The 22,156-nt window shown below is 38.3% G+C and overlaps 1 long non-coding RNA gene across 1 annotated transcript in view; it reads left to right on the forward strand.

Moving 5' to 3' along the window:
- The window catches only part of LOC129527185 (uncharacterized), a 169,483-nt gene extending 154,281 nt beyond the window's left edge, over positions 1-15,202 (forward strand). Inside the window, exon 6 of the long non-coding RNA XR_008672177.2 lies at positions 14,337-15,202. This is a non-coding gene — a long non-coding RNA (uncharacterized lncRNA). The remainder of the gene's footprint in view (positions 1-14,336) is intronic.
- Positions 15,203-22,156: the final 6,954 nt, after the last annotated feature.

Consider the following 22,156-nt stretch of genomic DNA (forward strand, 5'->3'; position numbering starts at 1 on the left):
TAACAGATTAGATAATTGCCCTCTTGGAACAGACCAACTTTATTATTTTGCACCTTATTTAATCCTGCAATAAGCCAGAACTTATTTGGTTTGCAGAGGTCTGGTTAAAGAAAAGACACTGTGTATACTGGGCACTGAGGAGAATTCATGGGTTTCCATATGTGGGGAAGGCTTTCTAGGAGGTGACCCATTGCCTGCATGGCACAGCTCCAGAAACAGTTGAAAGATTTGGTCCCATTTAACTGCGAGTTCCATTCATTCCACCTGGTCAAGGGGAGGACTTATGAGAGTTGGGAGCTTGGAAGGCAACCTGATATAGAGCTGGGGTTGAAAAACTATGACCCAAGGGCAAATCCAGTCAACTGTGTTTGTACAGCTCATGAGGTAAGAATGGTTTTTACACTTTTAAATAGTTGGGAAAAAATCAAAAGGAGTACTATTTCATGATGTGAACATCATGTGAAATTCAGATTTTAGTATTCATACGTAAGGTTGTATGGGAACACAGTCACATTCATTAGTTTACGTATTGTCTGTGGCTGCTTTGTGCTAAGGTAGCAGAGTTGAGCAGTTGTAACAGAGTCCACATGGCACCCAAAGCCTACATGTTTACTATCTAGCTCTTTACAGAAAGTGTATTGACCTCTGGTGCAGAGGAAAGAGCATTAAAAACCATGGAATCCATTTTGGGGTTGAAGCCCATTTCTTCTAGTTACTAGCTCTATTACCTCAGGCAAGGTGACATTCTTTCATTCAATGAACACTGATTGAGATTTTCTTGTTTCCAAGAGATTGTGCTTGACATTAGAGATGCAGTGGTTTCTGCAGTTGAGGATCAGCAATGCCTACTTTGCTGACTTATTGAGAGGATTAAATAAAGTTAATATTAAAAGTGCCTAGCACATAGTAGTTGCTCAATAAATGATTTTTGAAAGTCTATCAATAACCATTCTACCCTATTTTGGAAGAAAATAGAGGTGGGATGAAGAGAGGCAGAAGAATGAGCTGATGGTTAACTGGGAGTTAGACTGGTGTCTCAGGTGGTGGTATGTTTAGAAATCTAAGGGGTGAGAGGGGCATTGAGAAGGCAGGGGAAGGGAAGCAGAGACAAACAACTTCACAGTTTTGCTCCAGGACTGTTTTGTTCAGTTGTAAATTTCAGTGGGAGCCAATCTTGGGTGACACGTGGTTCCTTAGTAATAGCCACTAGTCAAAATAGCTAACACTTATTGAGCATGTGGTAAGTGCTGGGCACTGTTTAAAGTGTTTTATGCAGCAATCATAGGAGATATTGTGTATTTATCACTCAAAATCACATGGCTTATAAGTGATGGAGCCAGAATTTTGAGTCATAGATATTCTGATTCTGATGCCTTTAGCCATTATACCAGTACCTTTCAAATTAGGGTCTAGGGTTTCATGGATGTATTAATAGGGGTCCTAGAGTTTTCTAGAAGAGCTTTTAAATTTAGGGCTTCCATTTTAATGATAATCCTACAAAGGAAGAGAAAAACGGCAGTAGAAGCATATTCTGAACGCTCAAATTATCACCTTATAACCTAATATTGCTCTGTGGTACCTCTCTGTGAAGGCATTTGTGTTTAAATTAGATGACTTTAGTGGGCTAATGAGGAAGGAATGGAAGAAGCAGACCTAATAAGAAAATGATGTGTTGACACTATAGGAAGGTCAAATTATATTACCGCACATCTAAGGGCAAAGGTTTCATTGCAATTCTAAGAGAAAAACAGGTGGGAGAGCCGAATCATCTCATAGCATTGAGGGCTACTGGTATGCTACACAAAATTTGGACCTGTTTCAAATAGCAAGCTAGTTTTAGCAAAACTACAGCCACTATATAACTTGAACTTCATTAGCTATGTGGTTTGCTTATATTTAATTTATAAATTTGCTCTGGTTTTATACATTGTACAAAAGCTATGTACATAAAGGGATTTTTAAATCTAGTTGTTTAAAACCAAATTTTATTGCATTTAAGTGACATTGTGATAAAAATAATTTCAGTGATTTTCCAAATAACTCTTTATTCTTATGTGCCCCTGCCTTATTTCGTAATGTAAAGCTTTGTTGAATGGGGGCACTCTTTAAATTCTTCCCTAAGTGTTCAAAATAATAGCCCAAAGCTGGAGAGAAGGGAGGAGAAATTTATCCCTTTAGTGTGTGGATATCCTGAGGTTATCTTTTCATGCACAGAAATATGTCCAAAAGAGAAGAATACTGATACTTCAATATGGTTATGTAAATGATTATCCTTTTTCTTTCTAATGTTATTTCAGATCATTCAATTTCCATTTGTCTGATTTTTGCTTACCAATGAAATTCCTTCTCATCAGGGACTGATGCCTGTGCTTCTGTCTTCAGAATGGTTCTTGGCTCTTATTTATCCAGAGAAGCAGAGGGGAAAGGAACTATCAGTCCCCTCCATCCCTCCATACTGAAATTGTTATATTTATTTATAGTCTATCTCCCCCACTAGAATGTAAAGTCCATAAAGGTAAGAATTTTCTTTCATTTATTTCATTCAGGGGTTCTAAACCAGGGGCAGTTTTTCCCTAGGCAACATTTGGTAAGGTCTGGAGACATTTTTGGTTGCTAAGACTGGGGTGGGACTTGCTACTGGCCGTTAGTAGGTAGAGGCCGAGGATGCTGCTAAACATCTGACGGTCCACAGGACAGGATCCCTCCCCATCCCCAGCAATAAAGAATGGAGTTCAAAATGTCAACAGTTCTGATGTTGAGAAACCCTCTGTTCAAAAATAGTGCCTGGCAAATGATAGAGACTTGTAAGTATATTTTAATAACTGAAAAAATAATTGGCATATGCCATGTGTCAAGGAGTATGTTAGAGGCTTTTTAGTGTAGCAAGACAGTTCGTTGAGATATTAGTTTAGTTTTAATTTCCACTGTATTTTTTCTGGTCCTGCTTCCAAGTTGGTGGCTATCGGGCTTTCGCTGTCCTCAAGCTGTGAGATAGGGCTGAAAAGTGACAGAAGAAAAGTTCTCTGCTTGTCCTTGTGAAGGGTAAGTTACTGTGATTGTGGGGTTCGTCCTTGTGAAGGGCAAGTTACTGCGATTCTGTGCCCTTATGGAGATGGGGGTGTGAAGTGAAGTCCCTATAATGACAAAGTTGAATTTCTTTCCAGCCTGAAGCTGGATTTATTTTAATAAAATATTATGCCATTTATTGTATGCCTACATTTGTAGAAAAACATTTATATATGTTATACATTATTTGATTTAAACATTCTTAGGACAACCATACAAGATAGATATTATTATTCCCATTTTATAAATGAGAAAACTGAGATTCAAAAAGATGAATTAACTTACTTCAGATCATATGTATTATAAACGAAAAAAAATCAGGATTTGGACCTCGTTCAGTCTGACTTCAAACCACAAACCAAGACTGTCTTTCTGTGCATGAAGGAGGCTTATGGGTGAAGGGATAAACCTGAGCTTCCATACGGTACAAAACTTTCCTCCTAGACTATCCTCTTTCTCACCAGAGTAGCTTTTGCTTCTAGAGATTTTTTTTCCCCCAGGTGTACTGTTGATTAATACTAGCAACTACCCCACCCAAGGCATGGAGCTCCCAGAAACGACTTTCAGGTTTTACTTCCTGTGTCATCTCTGATCCTTTAGTAGTGGCTACATGTATTGAGAAGGACTCTCAGGCTGAGTCTGGGCTCAGCTGGCAACAGAGCCATCATCAGTTAGCTGTGTCTGCTGTTCGGGCTAGTGGTGGCACACATTCCTCACATTTACATTCCCTGTGCTGGGCACTAGGGGGCAATCAAAGACGAATAAGGTCCCCAATGGAAATATCCATCCTTCAAGATTCAGCTCCATTTCCAACACCTCCAGAAGCATTTCTGATATCTCAGCTTCTCTCTCTTTCCTATTCCTGGAGCCACTGTATGGTAGGTGAGACAGAGAAATAGAATAGTATACATGAAACTTAGCACTGCTGCAGGTTAGTACTCTTCATGTATGTATCACTTCCTCAGCTGCACAATAAAACCTTAGAGCTCAGTAGGATGTGCTCATGGAGTTCCACATCTCTGCCTGGCCTAATGCAACAGGCATTCAATTAACATTGGATTAGCCCATAGTTTAATTAATTAATGAATGAGGTGTGATGCTACATACCAGGACTTTTTATTCCTATTGCATTGAGGGATATACATATAAATACATGATCCTCACACTAAGCAATGAATGCTTAGCATAGTGGGGGATCTCTGGGGCCTGTTTTAGTACCGTGGTCAGCATCTGTTCTGCCTGGTTGGGGTTCTTTGCCATCTGTAGTTAAGTATTTTGAATATCTAGACTGAACATTTCAGTCGAAAAGTGAAACCACCCCCAGAAATCATTACCCCTCTTTTCTGCTTCATTCATCTCCTAGCACTTGTCCCTATTTTACATACTCCATATTTTACTTATTTATTTTATTGTCTTTCTCCCCCTCACAAGGGGTAATAATGCAATGAGGACGGGACTTTTGTCTTTTTCAATAACTGCTTATTTCAGTTATCTATTGAGTTGCCACATAAACAACCCTAAATTTTGTGGCATAAAATAACTATTTCATTATGCACACAGATTTTGTGGATTAGGAATTCAGACAGGGCCCAATAGGTATATCACTTTTCTATTGCTATGTAATAAATTGCCACACATTTAGCAGTGTAAAATATCATATATCTGATATCTCAGTTGGTCAAGGGTCTGGGCACAGTTTAACTGACTTCTCTGCTCAGGGTCTCACAATGTTGCAATCAAGGTGTTAGCCAAGCTGCATTTCTTGCTGGAGCTGAGGACCTTTTTCAAGCTCACGTGGTTGTTGGCAGAATTCAGGCCCTTTAGGTTGTAGGACTGAGGTCCGTACTTTCTTGCCAGCTGTAAGCAGGGAGCCCCTCTCAGCTTCCAGAGATTGCCAGTAGTTCATTGCCATGTGGCCCTTCCACAACATGGCAGCCTCCATGGCTAGCAAAAGAATCTCTCTCCTCAGGAAGGGCCAGTACCTCTTTTAAAGACTTTCACCTGATTAAGCCAGGCCCACCCAAAATAATCTTCCCATTTGTCAACTCAAAACCATCTGATTTGAGCCTTAATGATATTTGCAAAATCCCTTCACCTTGCCACACAGCATAACCTAACCATGGGAGTGATATCTTATCATAGTCATCATCCTCCCACCCCCAACTCAAAAGAGAAGGAATTACACAGGATATGAACGGGGGGTGAATTCTGGCGACAATGTTAGAATTTTGCTACACTAGTAGGAATGTCTTATCCCTGCTTCAGTTGATGTCTTGGGGGTCCCGGATGGAAAAAATTGAATGACTGACGGCTGGAATAGTTTGTGAGCATATTCACTCAATTTTCTGGCCCCTGGTCAGAGAGGACTCAGAGGGTAGGCTCACTGGGACTGAAGACCAGAGGCCCCTACGTGTGGCCTCTCCATGTGACATGGGCTTCTCACAGCATGGAAGTTGGTTCTGAGAGAAAGTGTCCCTAAATGGATCATCCCAAAGTGAATATGTCAAGAAATTAGGTGGAAGCAGCAGGACCTTTTAAGATCTCACCATGGAAGTCACATAGCATCATGTCCATGCCTCAAGCCTACACAGATTTCAGAGACATGGACCCTGCCTCTCAATGGGAGGAATGGCAATGAATCTATAGCCATTATTTTTAAAGAACTGCCACATTGTTATTTCTCTAGTAAGTATGCAATAATATTTGTTGCGTGAAAGATTTGTCTAATTCAGACTAGGATAGGATTATATCAAGGGAAACTATCTAGTGGGGACACATCTCAAATGATGAATGAGTTGAGTAGGCAAAAGTACAGGAAAAATATTTAGGCAGAGGGAACAGCACATGCAAAGTCAGAGAAACATGAAAGTACTGAGTACATTAGGGCAACTACTTCAGTATAGCTAGAGCATAGGGTGTGTGTGGAGGAGTGGAAGGTGATGAGGCTGGAGAGATGGGCAGGGGTCAGGTCATGGAGGAACTTATGGGTCATGCTGTGGAGTTTTCCTGGGATAGCTGGGAAGCCACTGAAGAGTGCCATGATTTCAGGTAGGCATTTTAGAAAGGTTCTTATGTCTGCAATATACAGGATCAATTATAGGTAGAGAGCACAGTGATGAGGCTGCTATAGTAATTCAGGTAAGAGATGATAAGAATGAATTGTGGCCTTTGCATTGGAGATGGAGAAGAGAGGACAGCTTCCCACATGAGAGTCTCATTCAATAATTTTAGCATTTCTTTACTTTTTTTTTTGTCTTCATTGCAATCTGAATTCTTGTTCTTACTATTCATCACAGAGTATGATGCTCATCTGGAACGCATGAGCCTTGAAACTCATTGGTATAAGTCAGGCATGGTGTACAGTGCGTCTGAGCAATACTCCCTATACAATCTTTACAGCTCAGCTTAGGGCTGGCTCCCTTGGTGATCAGTGTTGGTGATGAGATATAAATACATTGAGATGAAGCTACAACAGTCACCTTGGCTTGGGATACAGCAAGGAGATAGTATCTGATTCCTGCTTTGCTTGTGTTCAAAGCGGCATGACATATTTGTACAGCAGTGTTCTCTCTGGAGTGTCAAGTGCTTAATAAATATCGCCTCTGTACATTTTTGCAAATCGAGCCAGTTGAATCCCCAGGTTTCCAGTCCTTTTTGCAGAATTTCTGAGGTGAATAAGCCGCTTCTATTTCTTTTTCCCATTAGAAAATTATAAAAGGGCTGGTCTCCTTCAGGACTAGGACAAATTCTTGACTCCTTGCTGCTGATGGAGGGACAAGGACCATGACCCTTTTTATATTAATAATTGAGAAACCAGCCTAAGGGTGGGAGGAAGTCTTACTAGCTGACAAGTAGGGAAGCCCAGAAGAAAATTTGGATTACACATCATCCCATCTCAAACAACGAATGAACTTGTCATCTTTGGTATCTAAAACAAATGTATTTTGTTTAATATGTGTTAAGGAAAATCTAGACACTAAGAATTCCTTCCATTCAGTTCAACTAATATTTATTAAGCACCTGGCATATGGCGAGCATTGTTCATGGTGAGTGATTGATAACGACAAAAATACCTACTCTAGTGATGATGCTGACATCCTAGTGAGAAGAGCAAATAATAAATAATAGTCATAATAAGTAAATTTTAACTAAAATTATATGCATGTAGAAGTCATACATAAACTAATAGTATGTTAGAAGGTGATATGTTTTGTGGAAAAAAATAAAGCATAAAGCTGAGTAAAGGAGTTTGGGAGGTCTACAGAGCATGGTTTGCAGTCTTAAATAGGGAGATCATGGTATGCTTCTTAAAGGATCTCATTTTTGCTGGGCGCGGTGGCTCACACCTGTAATCCCAGCACTTTGGGAGGCTGAGGTGGGCAGATCATGATGTCAGGAGTTTGAGACCAGCCTGACCAACATGGTGAAACCCCGTCTCTACTAAAAATATAAAAATTAGCCAGGCGTGGTGGCAGGCACCCGTAACCCCAGCTACTTGGGAAGTTGAGGCAGGAGGATACTTCAACCCGAGGGGTGGAGATTGCAGTGAGCCGAGATCATGCCACTGCACTCCAACTTGGGTGACAGAGTGAGACTCTGTCTCAAAAAAAAAAAAAGATATCTTTTGATATCACATGATTCTCATGTGATTCGCCAGCCTCAGCATCCCAAAGTGCTGGGATTACAGGTGTGATCCCAGCTTGGCCTGGAATCCTTACTTTTAAGCCACCTACATTGCTTAAGTTTTCTGAGCCTCACATATTTGTTGTATTATGGTGATGTTCTTATTTATACTTTGGAAAATATTGATCAATAAGACAGATGCAATCACTGCTCTCATGGTGCTTTCCAATCTAGCAGAAAGACAGACTTTAAACAGGAAACTCTCATAAGGTACAGTGGATGCTTGGAGAGGGAGAGCTTACAGTGCTATGAGAGCAGATCATAAGGGATGTCTAACCAAATCGTGGCACCTGAGAAATGTCATTTAAGCTGAGGCCTGAAAAATAGCAGGTAAGGTGGGGTAGGCTAGGATGACAAAGGGTGTTCCAGGCAGAAGAAACAATTTGAGCAAAGGAGAGTTTGGGGCCTTTAATGATGTGACAAAGAGGATGAGGTAGATGTTGTCTGGAGAGGTAAGTAGAGGTTAAATCACACAGGGCCTGAAGCCATGTAAATTATCTGCACCATAAAGACAAAATATGATTCACAGCATCTTGCATTGAGTAGGTGCTCAATAAATGATGGCAGTTAACCATATACATGATAACAGTAGTAATAATCAATTAGTTCCTAACCTTAAACCAAGTGAAAGTTGGTGTCATTGTTTTATCTTCTGGGTAAGGTAAGCCTCATGGTGGTGGTAGCAGGCTGACTTGGGTTGGTGTTTAAGGGAAAGATAAAAAGATATTTTCTTTCTTGACTTCTCAGCCCAATATACACAATCCCTGGTAGGGTGATAAAGGAAAAGAATTTGAAATTGGAGACAGATCTGGCTTTCAGTGTTGTCTGACACTTCCTAACTCTGTGACCTAGCACAAGTCTTTCACCTCTGTAGACCTCAATGACCTTATCTGTAAAATAGGAATAATAATACTCTTCACTCTCAAAAGGCTGATGTGAGGGTCAAATGAAATGATATGTGGGAAATTTTATTGTAACTTCTGAAGTGCTACAGTTTACTTACTCTTGGGTATACTGATGGAAAAAGATCCTAAGAAAGGGCCTCCTCTTTGTATTTTCCCCAGATCAGGTCTTTTCTATTGTAAGTGCAATACAGTTCAACATATATCTCAGGGCTGTGCTAATGCTTTCTTTGATTTGTAAAGGAAATACTTGTTTGAGGCCCCTCTTAATTACGGTGCTGCTCTAAAATTCAGTGTATGCTGAAAACAAATACAAAATCAGGAACGGGGTGGTTAGATCATGCAACATCCATTCACACTTCTCCACAAATAATGGGGGCCTGGATATAGACCAGTCTAATATCCCCCATATTACTGTAATTATTAACTACTACTCCTAAAATCTATTGAGTTATCATTATTGTTATTATTATGAAACTCAATCCCATTTCCATGTCATAAAGATAAACCAAATCTCATTTCAATTAGTTACAGCAGGAGGGAATGAACTTTAAACAGACATTTAATTTCTGAAAAAAAATTAGGAAGTTCTTCATGGAAATGTTATGGCATTTTGAAACAGATTAATAGTTCAGTATGAACACATCCACCCTGCAGCTAAATGATGGGTGTATGATGATGAGGAGACAGGTTAAATGAGCAAAACCAGTTGATACCACTGGTTTGGATCTAATCAAATAGTATTCATTTTATGACTCTTTAAAGCTATTCTTTTTTTTTTCATTTACTTTACAGATTGAATTATTGGTCTTACATTATGGATGTATTTTATTTATTAAGGGAAAGTAGTTGACTTTCAGAGTGATAATAAAATTTAACAAAATATTCCCAAACTAGATGCTGTGGAAAGACTCAAATATTTCCCCAAAAGGTCATCCTACGAAACGACATCCCAAGATGTCGACCTGTAGTTTAGGCGGGGGTAGACGGTGTCTGGAGCTGATTCAGAAAGCTTGTCCATTCTTTTTTTTTCTCTTTTTTTATTAACATTCATTTCCAAGAGTGTGCCCACTTTTCAGCAGCTGAACATGACAAGGGGAAAAGGTTTCAATGATGAATTCTTGTGTGTGTCTGTAAATTTCATGCTTGTGAAGTTGGATTAATAGCAAGGGAGACTGAAGTCCTTTTGTTCTTGCACAAACAGCTACAAAGCAGAGAGCGACAGTGTGAGCGTCCCAGTCTAGTAAGGCCTGGAGGCATGACTGGAGGGACCTCATAGTCAATCTCTGGCCTCTCTTCTGAGGCCTAATTATGGCATTTGTTCCACTGGACCTGGATGGAAACCACGAAATGAATGTCAGCAAGACTTCACATTTCTTTCAGTACCCATGAAGGCTGGGTTTCAGTGAAATCTAGATTTAAATACGTTGCCATGGAATCGCCATCCAAGGCCTTTACATACTTTCTAGTTCTCAGGGAAACAAAATATAAGCTAACCTGGCTGGTGCATGGTTACCGAATGATTGGTCTTTGGATCTCTGGAACATGATTCTTTGCTCCAAGGTACTGGAATTGTTGCTGGATGTATGATGGGTTTCAAAACTTCTGTTCCTGGAGAGGAGAGACCATCTCACCGTGCTACACTGTTGTAAAAACAACGTGTCCTTTTGGAGGGATCTGTTGTGCACAACTGAGATAAAGTTAATAAGGCCTTGACTTTGTAATCTAATATTTTTTAAAGGGGCTCGAAGTATTTCGTCTAATTGAGTTTAGTACATATTCTTTGTGTTCTACTGATTAGGTAGCCTAGTGGCTAGTCACGGTGGTTCCTAAATGAGAGCTTGTTTTCAATAACTCTTTCAGAAAAATGAGAAAAATAAATACAACTTAGCAAGCTTTTCTATAAAGCCAAATTTATTCTTCTACTTTAGGTATTAAAAATATCCTTTCTTTTATGAAGTGACTCAAATGGTAGACGGTAGTTTTTTATTTTTTATCTTATTTTATTTTTTAAGCCACTTTATTGAGGTATGCTCGACATGTAAAAAGCTATACACATTTAATGTATGCAACTCAATATGTTCAGGGATGAGTGTATGTCTGTGAAACCACCACCACTATGAAGACCACCATGAAGACCATAAACATATCCATCGCCTTCCAAAATTTCCTCTCACCACCTGTATTATTATTATCCTTATTTTTTTGTGAGTGGTAAGAGCACTTAACATAAGATCTACTCTCTTAGCAAATTTCAAGTATACAATATGACATTGTTAGCTATAGGCGCTATGCTGGGTAGTTGGTTTTTTAAAAATGCCCTTTACAAAACAAAAACATGGTACATTTAGGTTTATTCTCATATTTCTAAAAAACAGTTTGTTTGTTTTTTTTAATATTTAGGTCAGCAAAATTCCCAAATCTGAAAACCCTGACTTAGAGCAAGGGCTTTGGGGTTAGAAAGATTGGCTTCTATAACTTACCAGCTATTTGACCATGGGCAAGATAATTACTTTTTCCAAGCCTTGATTTTTTTCATTTGTAAAGTGAAGATCAGAGTACCTATCTCAGAGATATTGTGAACTAATATTATTCATAAAAGCCAAACATTGGGAACAGTCTACATGTCCATTAACTGGTAACTGGATAAACAGGCTGTGGTATACCCATGCAATAAATGAAACATTATTCAGGAATGAAAATGAATAAATTGCTGATACATGCTACAGCATGGATGAACCTCAAAAACATTATGCTAAATGAAAGAAGTGAGATACACAAGACCAGACATTATATTATTCCATTTATATGAAATGTCCAGAAAAGACAAATCTATATATAGAGAAAGTATATTAGTGGTTCTCTGGAGCTGAGCATGAGAAGAGGGATTGACTGCAAATAGATATGAAGGATCTTTTTGGAATAATGAAAATGTTTTAAAGCAGGATCCTGGAGTATGGTTGCACAACTAACTGCATGCTTACTAAAACTTACTGAACGATGCACTTAAAATGGGCAAATTTTGGGTATATAAATTTTACCTTGGTAAATCCGTTTTAAAATTTTTTTTAAAGAATTGAAAGAAGAACTAATATCTGTGACACACCTAGCTCAGGGATAGTACATAGCATATGTGCAATGAAGAGAGGTAGACCTACGGGACTGTTAAGCCAACATTTCAGAGAACTCCTTCCACCATGTCTTGTTGGACTTCGCATGAGTGGGAAATTAATTTAAGCTACTGTGACTTCAGCATCTATATGTAACTACAGATAGTATAGTTCCTGCCTGCAAAAAAAAAAAAAAATGCAGGCTGGCTGGGGAGACAATACCATAAAATAATTAGATGTTGAAATAAGGCATGTTAGGATTAAATGTCAAAATGAGTCATACTATGGTGGCTGTTTGTCTGGAACTTCAGAAGAAGGTAAGGTCTCTATTTTGGGGGGGCAGGGTCCCTACACTGGATCTTGAAGGATGAGGAAAAAAATCAGACAGAAAGGAAGAGGTAGAGGGATGTTCTGGGAAGGAAAAGTAGAAGAAGCACAGTCACAGAAAAATGTCAACCATGGCCACTCAGGGAGCTTCATGGGGAAGAGTTTGGCCTTGGGAGGTAGACAGACTTGGGTTCAAATTCTGGCTCCACCATTTGCAAACTGGGTAAGTAATTTAATCTCTGAAACCCAGTTTCATTAACTATAAAGGGATGATAATAATACCTTTCAGGATTAATGTTAGTATTAAGCGAGATATCCTACATAAATTTTTTAGTGCAATGCCAGCCTTATAGAAAATATTTAATAAACACAAATTTCCTTTCCTCTTATGCCCTCACAGAGGTGATATTTTAGTTATGGAAGAAACACATACTGGGAATTATTTTTTAAAAGATAATATCAGACTAAAACCAAGCAATTGATAGAGTTAGACTTTTTTACTCACTTGAAGATCTAGTTCATCTCCCAATGCATCCTGTATTTCTTCTTGACAATGTTCATGATAGTTTTTGAAAAATCAGGTCTTGGCTTGGCATAGTGGCTCATGCCTGTAATCCCAGCACTTTGGGAGGCTGAGGTGGGTGGATTGCCTGAGCTCAGGAGTTCAAGACCACCCTGGGCAACATGGTGAAACCCCGTCTCTGCTAAAATACAAAAAATTAGCCGGGCATGGTGGTGCACGCCTGTAGTCCCAGCTACTCAGGAGGCTGAGACACAAGAATCGCTTGAGCCTGGGAGGCGGAGATTGCAGTGAGCTGAGATCACACCACTGCACTCCAGCCTGGGCAACAGAGTGAGACTCAATCTCCAAAACTAAAATAAAATAAAATGAAAAATCAGGTCTTATGATGTAATTTACATGTAACATACTGCACCCATTTTAAGTATACAATTCAGAGTTTTGAAAAATTTATACATTGCCACAATCAAGATACGAAACATTTATGTCAAATATCAAAGTTCTTTCATACCCCTTTGCAGTTTATCCCTCCCTTTGACACCTGGCCACAGGCAATTCCATGTGTTTTCTGGGACTATTGGTTAGTTTGCTCGTTCTAGAATTTCATATAAATGAAATCCCACTATGTGTATTCTTTTGTGCCTTGCTGCTTTTGCTCAGCATAACGTTGAGATATATCCATGTTGTATTTTAGTAGTCTGCCCATTTTATAGATAAGTAATATTCCACTGTATGGATATAGTACAATTTGTTTATCCATGTATTTGCTAATGGAAATATGGATTGCTTGCCTCAGTTTTTAGTTAAATGAATGAAACTTCTATAAGCATTTGAGTGCAGTCTTTGGTAAATTCATAGTTTCATTTCTCTTGGGTAAATACCTAGAAAGGCAGTTGCTGTGTCATACAGTATGGTTAACTTTACAAGAAACTGCCAAACTTTTCTGAAGTGGTTGTACCATTTTACATTCTCACCAGCAGTATACAAGAGTTTCAGTTTTTCCACATTCTCATCCACACTAGGTCTTGTCCATCATTTATCCATTGTAATGCATGTGCAGTGGTATATCACAATTTTAATTTTCATTTTCCTGATGTCTAATGATATTGGGCTTATTGGACATTTGTATATTTTCTTTTGTGAAATATCTGTTCAAGTCTTTTGTCTATTTAAAAATTTGCGGTGTGGGCTGGGCATGGTGGCTCATGCCTATAATTCCAGCATTTTGGAAGGCCGAAGCAGGTGGATCACTTGAGGTCAGGAGTTCGAGACCAGCCTGGCCAACATGGTGAAACCCCGTCTCTACTAAAAATACAAAAATTAGCTGGTTGTGGTGGCAGGTGCCTGTAATTCTAGCTACTCGGGTGGTCTAGGCAGGAGAATGGCTTGATCCCAGGAGGTGGAGATTGCAGTGAGCCTTTGCTGCACTTCAACTTGGGTGACAGAGTAAGACTCTGTCAAAAAAAAAAAAAAAAAAGAAAAAAGAAAAAGAAACAAGAAAAAAGAAAAAATTGGGGATGTGGTAGTTTTAATCATTTTTAAATGTGTGTCTTACATCCAAGACTATAGACTTTATGAGTTATTGCATCCCTAGGCTCTGCCACAATTTCTGGTAAATAATAGAGATTCAATATGTATTTGCTGAATGACTGACTTGGTTGATGTATGGTTTTATTAGAAGGAGTGAAGTAGCTCTGTTAATGTTAGTCTTCTGTTTATTTCTTTCAGAATCAGGAGAATCACTGACTGTTAACTCTTCCTGGTGATTTAGTACTGAGTTCCTTGAGGTGGTCATCTGAAAACTCCAAGTTTGAAACAAGAAAGAGTATCATCATAATTATCAAACATTTATTAAATTTCCCCCATGTTCAAGGCACTATCCTAGGTGTTTGGGCATGAGACCTGATTGTTGTCCACAGGCAGCTTATGAATCTGTCTGGAGATATTAGACACAGGGATCTATCTATGCAAGGGCCATACTCAGAAGTCAAATAATGAGGGAGTGATATAGGCAGTGGTTCCCAACTCATGAGTCTGGGAAATCCAGAGGAAGGGAAGACAACTTCTTGCTTGGGGAATTGGGAAAGGAGGAGGTGGCATAGAAAATTAGTCTGGAGGACTGGGGTGTTTTAGGATAGAAGATTAGTGAAGAGCACCACAGGTTGGAAGAGGAAATGAGATGGCTTGAGGAAAAGCAGAGGTAGAAAAGGTCAAGGAATGGCCTATAGCCCAACTTGAAATAAGACTGGAGAGTTGGTTGGGCACTGTGGAAAGAACCTTCAATGTACCTGCCTTGCTTAGTTCCTGGGGAAATTTACTCTAGAATTGAAAAAGGCTTTTTGGAGGAAAACTCAAAACGCAAATTCTTTCTTTCTTTTTTTTTTCTAGTTAATAGTAAGTGGTAAAAACTCTATTCAGAACATAATTAAACAGACTAGCTCCCATGCTCTGAACTCCCATAACACCTTGTATTTCAACATTCTCTATTTCAACATTCACTGTGTCTGTGATTTACATGGTTTGAGGCTTTTGCACCTGCTAGGTTATAAGCTAGATGAGGGCAGGAAATGTTGGTTTTCTCACTGTTGTACTTCCAGGGCCTATGTTTGTCTAATGAACAAATAAATAAATAATGAAATTTTTGTTTCTGAGATTTAGAATGTTTGCAATGAAATATTTGTGAATTTCTATAGCTGTTATAATAGTAAGCTAGCCAATTGATGGGAATGTTTAACTGATTTTTTTTAAGTTCTGGATTTTATTCCAGTTTGTATTTTTTAGCAAGAATCTTTTCTTTCTGTAATAATAGAGCTACCATTGATAAGGCCAGTCACTCTGTGCCAAACATTGTGTTAAGATGTTTTCTATACAAGATGAGAAAACTGATGTCAAGAGAGACTGAATTATTTGCCCGTAGTTGATAGTAAGTGGCAGAGTTGGTGTGGATTCAGCAAAGTTCTGCCTTTCTCTGAGATTACTGAGATCGGAGATGGGAGATATTTTAAGTTAGGTGGGATCAGCTGGGGTGCTAGCATGGATTGGTTACAGTGGATGTCCAGCCTAAATTTGTACCTTCTTGCTTTATAAATTTTGTACACCTTAAAAATTATATGTGAAATATCTGCTATTAAAAAAAAAGAAGACAGAATTCAAGGGGAATCAATGAGACATTTTCTCTATGCATTAATTATATTATAGGGACATGTGATTTTAGAAATGGTGTTGGGTATATCCCCTGAAGGCAATCTTTAGGCTAAAGCTTAAACACTCAGGTAACTTCCTCTCCATATTTTTAGCTGGCTTAAGGAGATATTTTTCCATGTTTTTTCTAGGCATTTTGCAGACAAAGTCTGTGTGCTTCCATGCGCACACATGTGCTGGCATGCTTCTTTAAAGCAAATAGTTTTGGTAGTGTAAAAAACATATTTGAAGTAAGCCATTGGATTTGCCACATACCCTATAAGCCTTTGAGCAAAATTCCTGAAATTCAGTTAGTGGGCATTCACTTAGAATTTTCTGAAGAACAATTTCTCTGTAAATTATTAACTTTTTATTGCCACATTTCCCAGATTCAATTAGATTAACATTTAGTGTCATTTCTCAAACAGAAATAATCATCCTAATTATGCTTTGAAGAAAGAACTTGCATGTTATGTACCTTTCAGGCTTTCAATTTATCTTATTTATTTGGCAGGTATGTGTATGTGTGCTGGGGCTGAGAGAAGCTGGAAAGGATGACACTTGATGGGAATTGATAAGTTGAAAATCATTCAATACTGAGTTTATGGCATTTGGTTTTCTCTGCCGAGGGCATATCAGAGAGCTGATGAAATGTGCAGGCTAAAGAGGATGAATTCCCTAAGTGGCTTCTGAATACAACATTTATTTCTGGCCAGTAAAGTTTAGCAAACCATGTCCAGTGCTGTTGACAAGTAGCACAAACCGAGTGACAACAGCAAGCTTTTGATGTGTTGGCTAAGGTAGGCTTTGGAACTTACTGCTTTACTGCCTCCCCACAGTATGTGGTAAAGTCTAAAGGAGCAGCAATGGCCACACCAAACCCCCTTGCTATGGTAGCAGCTACTTCAAACATAGTTTCATGAATAGGAGCTCATTTGACCCTTGACCAGAACCAGGCTCTAAATTGGCAGACAGAGAATCGGAGTAATTTGTATCATTTCAATTAGTTACTCGCCGCATAACAGGGAGGTCATGACTTTCTGCCATGATTACTGCCCATGGCAACCAAGCTTGAATGTACCATCAGTTTCCAAATACTTTCACTTAATAAATGTAGGTTCATAAACAAGGCTCAATTGTTGGGGGTGCACAACAAAGTGAATTATCCACTCTGCAACTGAACGAGCGGAAGATGACATAACTTTGGCGGCAAGATCCTTTCAATTTTTTTTTTTAAAGAGAAGCTGATAAATGGGGTTAATAACATTGGCTGAATGAGCAGTATTGATCTTTGGCTATGTAAAACAGCCAGGAGAGAAGCAAGTTTGTGTAAGAACACTGTTGTAGTTCTGAAAGCCGGCAGTTTTCTTTCACTGTTTGCTCTGTACAACCAAAATTCAAAAATCTTAAAATCAATGTTACCATTGTCAGGTCCAAACAGCACACCCTTCCACAGACAATGCAAAGAATTTCAAAATATAGATAGCTCCCTGATACATACAGATCTGATTGTAAGAAACATTGGGTTGTTTTCTTTCTTGAAAGAAAGGGCAGCTTGTTCCAGGGTGAAAACAATGGTGTGTCTAGATGCCTGTGAAACTTCATGAACCCAGTGCAATAATTCAAGCCTTTTATTTGAAAAATGTTTTGTATGTCTTCCTCCACATCTGCAAATACCTCCACTTTCCCTTGATGCCAGCCAAGAGTCGTTAGCAAGTCAATGTTTTCCACTTGAGGAAGAAAAAAAAAGTTCAGCACGTACATAAGTTTTGCTATTTGGCTTTTGTTTTTTGAATTAAAATAAAGGTTTCCTTCTTTCATGTCACAATCTATTAGCCACCAGGAAACCTGGTATCACAGTTCTCTCCCATTCACCCCTGCATTTGTAGCAGATTTGACGGTGTGTGGAAACCAACACGGGCACTGCTCTGTGACTGTGTCACCTACAATCAGCTTGTGCTGTGGCTCAGATTAATCATGACAGTAGGCAATATTTCCAACATTATTAGAAGAGAAACCTAATATTTTGGGACATCAGGGATCTCTGAGCTGTTGTCCATCAAACTAAGAACCTTCATTTCCTACTCCTTGGATGGATAACCTTAAGTTTTAACCACTTAATGGACAAAACTCTTCTTTAAGCAAAAATAAATAAATAGTAATTTAAAATTAATAGAAAAAGGAGGATGTGGCTATTCTGTTATTTAAAGGTGTGTCTTGGGGTCATCCTCAAGAGATTTGATAGTCATGCTATCCAGGAGTGGATGCTCATTCTTTCTCGAGATGTATCCACTCAGTGTCTTGGATTTTCCTGAATTTTCATCCTTACGGTGCTTTGTTACTAAGTCTGTGAATGATTGTAAGATGATGATCTCTACACTACTGTTGAACTTTTATCTAATACAGCTTATATGATATAAACAAAATGAAGGTTTGCCAAGGAAGTCACATGAACAATTTACAGGAAGGAGATTTAGGGATTTAGATATTTGAAGGATGCTTATTAAAAAGCTACATTATTTAAATATGGATTAAAGAGATGTATGTCGATGAACACAATTAAATTTGACAGTACTATTTAGAAGATGTATGGTATTTAGGTCCATATTTACCTGCTTGAGTGTACTTTTCCCCTTTTTTCTGACTTATATGAGTTTACATGAGCATGACTGAAAACTGCATACTCTACTGGTCTTCTTAAGCTCTGATGTTTCTTTGCAGTTGAAAAAAAAAGAGAATCTGATAAAAATGCGTATTCTGTAGGGACCATACTATCATTTACAGCTTCCTCAGTGGTCCCAAACTCTTTTGGATTAGACTTTTATTGAATGTCTAATATATTCTAGGCACCAGGAACTTTAAAAATGTCTTCAGACATTCATACCAAGACAGTACTCTATGCTTTGATAATTTGGATCCTGTCGTATAATGTCCATTCCATTTGTTTAGCTCAAAAGTACAGGAAACCAGAGCAGCCAGAGATCGTTTCCGAACTTTTGAGTTCCTCTTTTAGTCCTTTCCCTTCTAGCCCCTAGAACAGAGTAAGTTCTCAATAAGCATGTGTGGAATGAATAATTCCCTGAGCTCATGTACAGGCAGTCTTACCAGAAAGAGACCAAAGTCTCCATACCTCTCCTTGCATTTCAGCAGGTTGTCTTGTTTGAAAGGCTTAACATTTTACAGGTACTATCCAATTAATGAGATCACACTCAGCTTTCTCTGGCAACCTCAGGAAAAGAACCTGATAAAGCTCAGGACTTTTTTCAGGACGTTTCTTTCCTTTTTAGGCTTCGGCTGATCCCAGGTCTATCCATCATCATTTTATCTTTGAAAGTTGGTTCATTTGTCTTGTTCCCTTAGCTCTGTCACCTCAAGCTTCGAAGATTGGGTCCTGATTTCTTGCATGTGGTCTTTCATTGGCCTACTCCCTGCTGGTACCCACTCCATCATTCTTGCAGCTATTTGATCTTCTCAGTTTTCTACATGTCAGACTGTGCCCAGCCACCTGATGGTTTTTGGTTCCAGATTCCCCATTCTCTCTCTGGCTTGTCATTCCATTACTACGCCAAACTTCATTCTGTTTTTTATCCTTTTAATTAGAAACAAAAAATTTATTACATTTTTAAATTACAAAGCAGTGCTTCATTATAGAAATTTTAGAAAAGGAAGAATAAGCACATTGAAAAATCAAAACAGCTTCCACTGCAATCCCACCATCTAGAGAATATGACTGTTGCCATTTTGGAGTATAAGTTTCCAGTTTGTGCGTTTTTTTCTTCTATCTTCCCTCCTTCCATCCTTGTTTCCTTTCTTCCTTGTTTTCCTCCTTTTTTTCTTCCTCTCATAGATTTTTGGGTGTTTTCAGACAGTTTAGAAAATTATTGGCTCCTTGGGCATTTTTTCTTCTCATCAAAAGCATTACTTTTAGTATTTTTCTTCAAAGATTATCTCCAAATGCTATAAAATTCCGTTTTCTTCTATTGCCTCTGTAATTTTCCTTCTCATTTCCTTCTCACAGTCTCAGGCCTGCATAAAATAACTCATGGTTTAATATAATGCATGTTCTCCATACCCTTTTTGGTTTGGCTTGCTTGGGTGTACTCTGTTATGAAGTTTTAATCTTGTAATAAGATTGTAATCTTCTCTGCTTTTCCACACTTGACTGTCACTTTTTTTCTTTCCTTTTTTTTTTTTGATAGGAAAAAATATAGGGTATTTTGAGCCCTTATGCCTTATAAAACCCTATTATTGGTTTAGCTACCAAGGAACATGGGATATAATATCCAGATTACCCTTGTTGACTTTCTTATTAGTAAGGAGACTGTGTATGTCATCATGATGTCAGGCATCTTTCTATAAGGAACAGGCTGGTTTCACCCTATATGCCTCCTTGATTGTTCATTCATTCATTCATCCAGCAAAAATTTCTGGAGCATCTTCTCTGTCCGATAAAACATAATAAGCCACAAATGGAACCTGCATATATAATTTAAATTCTCCCAGTAGCCACATTATAAAAGGAAAAAGAAGCAGGTAAAATTGATTTTGATAATATATTTTATTTAACCCAAATTATTAAAAATATTATATATAATAAATATAAAAATTATTAATAAGATTTTTTTCCTAGCTGTCTTCAAAATCTGGTGTTTATTTTATGCATACAGCACAAATCTCAATTTGGACTAGTCCCATTTCAAGTGTTCGGTAACCATATGTGGCTGTGGCTACCGTATCAGACAACACTTTTTCAGAAACTTTTGCTGGGGATTCTATGAAGAGCATGGCAGATGTAGTCCTCAGTCACATGTAGTTTATACTTTGACAAGGAGAACAACCATTATGTAAGTGATTGTTAATACAACAAATACAATAAAAGTAAACAACAAGCAAAAGCCAGGCAAAGGAAAGTGCGAGTCCAGTCTGTTACATGCCCAAACTATTCTGAAGGGGCAGGAGGACAAGAGACACAAGTTGACTTTATTTCTTCCTCTCATTGGCTTTGAGATTAACTAATTGTGTGATCTCTTCTTTCTAGACTCATATCTGAATTATTACCCACTGCTCCTAGACTCTGCAGAACCTACATTGAAACAAAACAAAACAATCTACATTTAGCCCCTCTGCCCCACTGCCTCCCATAATTATTATCTGAAGGTCTGTATCCCCTGCTGGATTGTAAATAATGTGAGGCTAGAGACTCTGTCCCATTAATCTGTTTCTGTCTCTTCAGCACCATCACAGTATAAGCCTTCACTTCATACTTTTGGAATAAATGAATGAATTGAAGATGTGAATGAAGAATGAATGAAGACTTCCCACTTAAATCTCTTGTTGGGATTACAGTTCATCTGACATTTTACATTGTCCTGTATGGTAAACTTCTCCCTGACTCACCTTTTCTGTTTCCTCCTTTCCTTCTTTTCTGTAATTTCATAACTATTTAGCTAAGGTCTGATTTTTTTTTTAAACTCAGCTGCCCAACTATCGCTAGTCAGGCCTGATTCTTTTGTCCCAGGAATTGTGCGAGGTAGTGTGTATGCAAGATGAAAAAAGACACAGTCGCTGCCCTCAAAGAGCTTAGAGGCTTTTAATGTGTTGCTATAAATAATACCAGCTAACATTTACTGGGTGCTTTCTTTGTGCCAGGCATTGTTTCATACTTTATTATGCATATTTTATCTTTTGTTGGGTATTATTTTATTCTCATTTTGCAGCTGAGGAAATTGAAGCCTAAAGAAGTTAAATAATTTGCTCAAAATTCCATAGCTAGTAAGTGTTGGAGTTGAGATTCAAACCCAGGTTAGAGCCTATATTCTAAACCAAACCACTGCACTAAAAAACCTCCTGAATCTTTAGAGTCCCTGAGATTACCTATTACACATTATGCAAAATTAGATAAAGTGTCATCCTTAAAATGAATAACTAGTTAGATATTAATATTTTAAAAATAATAAAGGGAAGTGAGATCTATCTCCTTTCTAAATTCCCTGAGGAATTATTTCTCAGGCCACTTACTTTATGCCCATTTCTATTATATATATAATATTTATATTTATACACATGAAATATAAAAGCCATATACACAGCAGTTCTGAGACACTGAGTCACATGCCTGGTAGATGGTTGCCAATTTTTCATTGATGAGTTTCATTCTTTTCAAAGCCACAGTTACCCTTGAAACCTCAACTGTAACCATGAAGATTCTACTAATTCAGTTATTTTGCTGATATCTTGCTGTCCTAAGGGTGTTTATCTTCCATTCATTCCCTCACCCAGCTTCTGATCGCTTCTCTCCTTCCCCCATGTTATTCTTTGTGTATAAGGCTCCCTTAGGAATTTATAGAGCAAGACTGCACCCATTTTTC

This window comes from Gorilla gorilla, chromosome 1, assembly GCF_029281585.2.
Source record: "Gorilla gorilla gorilla isolate KB3781 chromosome 1, NHGRI_mGorGor1-v2.1_pri, whole genome shotgun sequence".
NCBI classification, from domain to species: domain Eukaryota; kingdom Metazoa; phylum Chordata; class Mammalia; order Primates; family Hominidae; genus Gorilla; species Gorilla gorilla.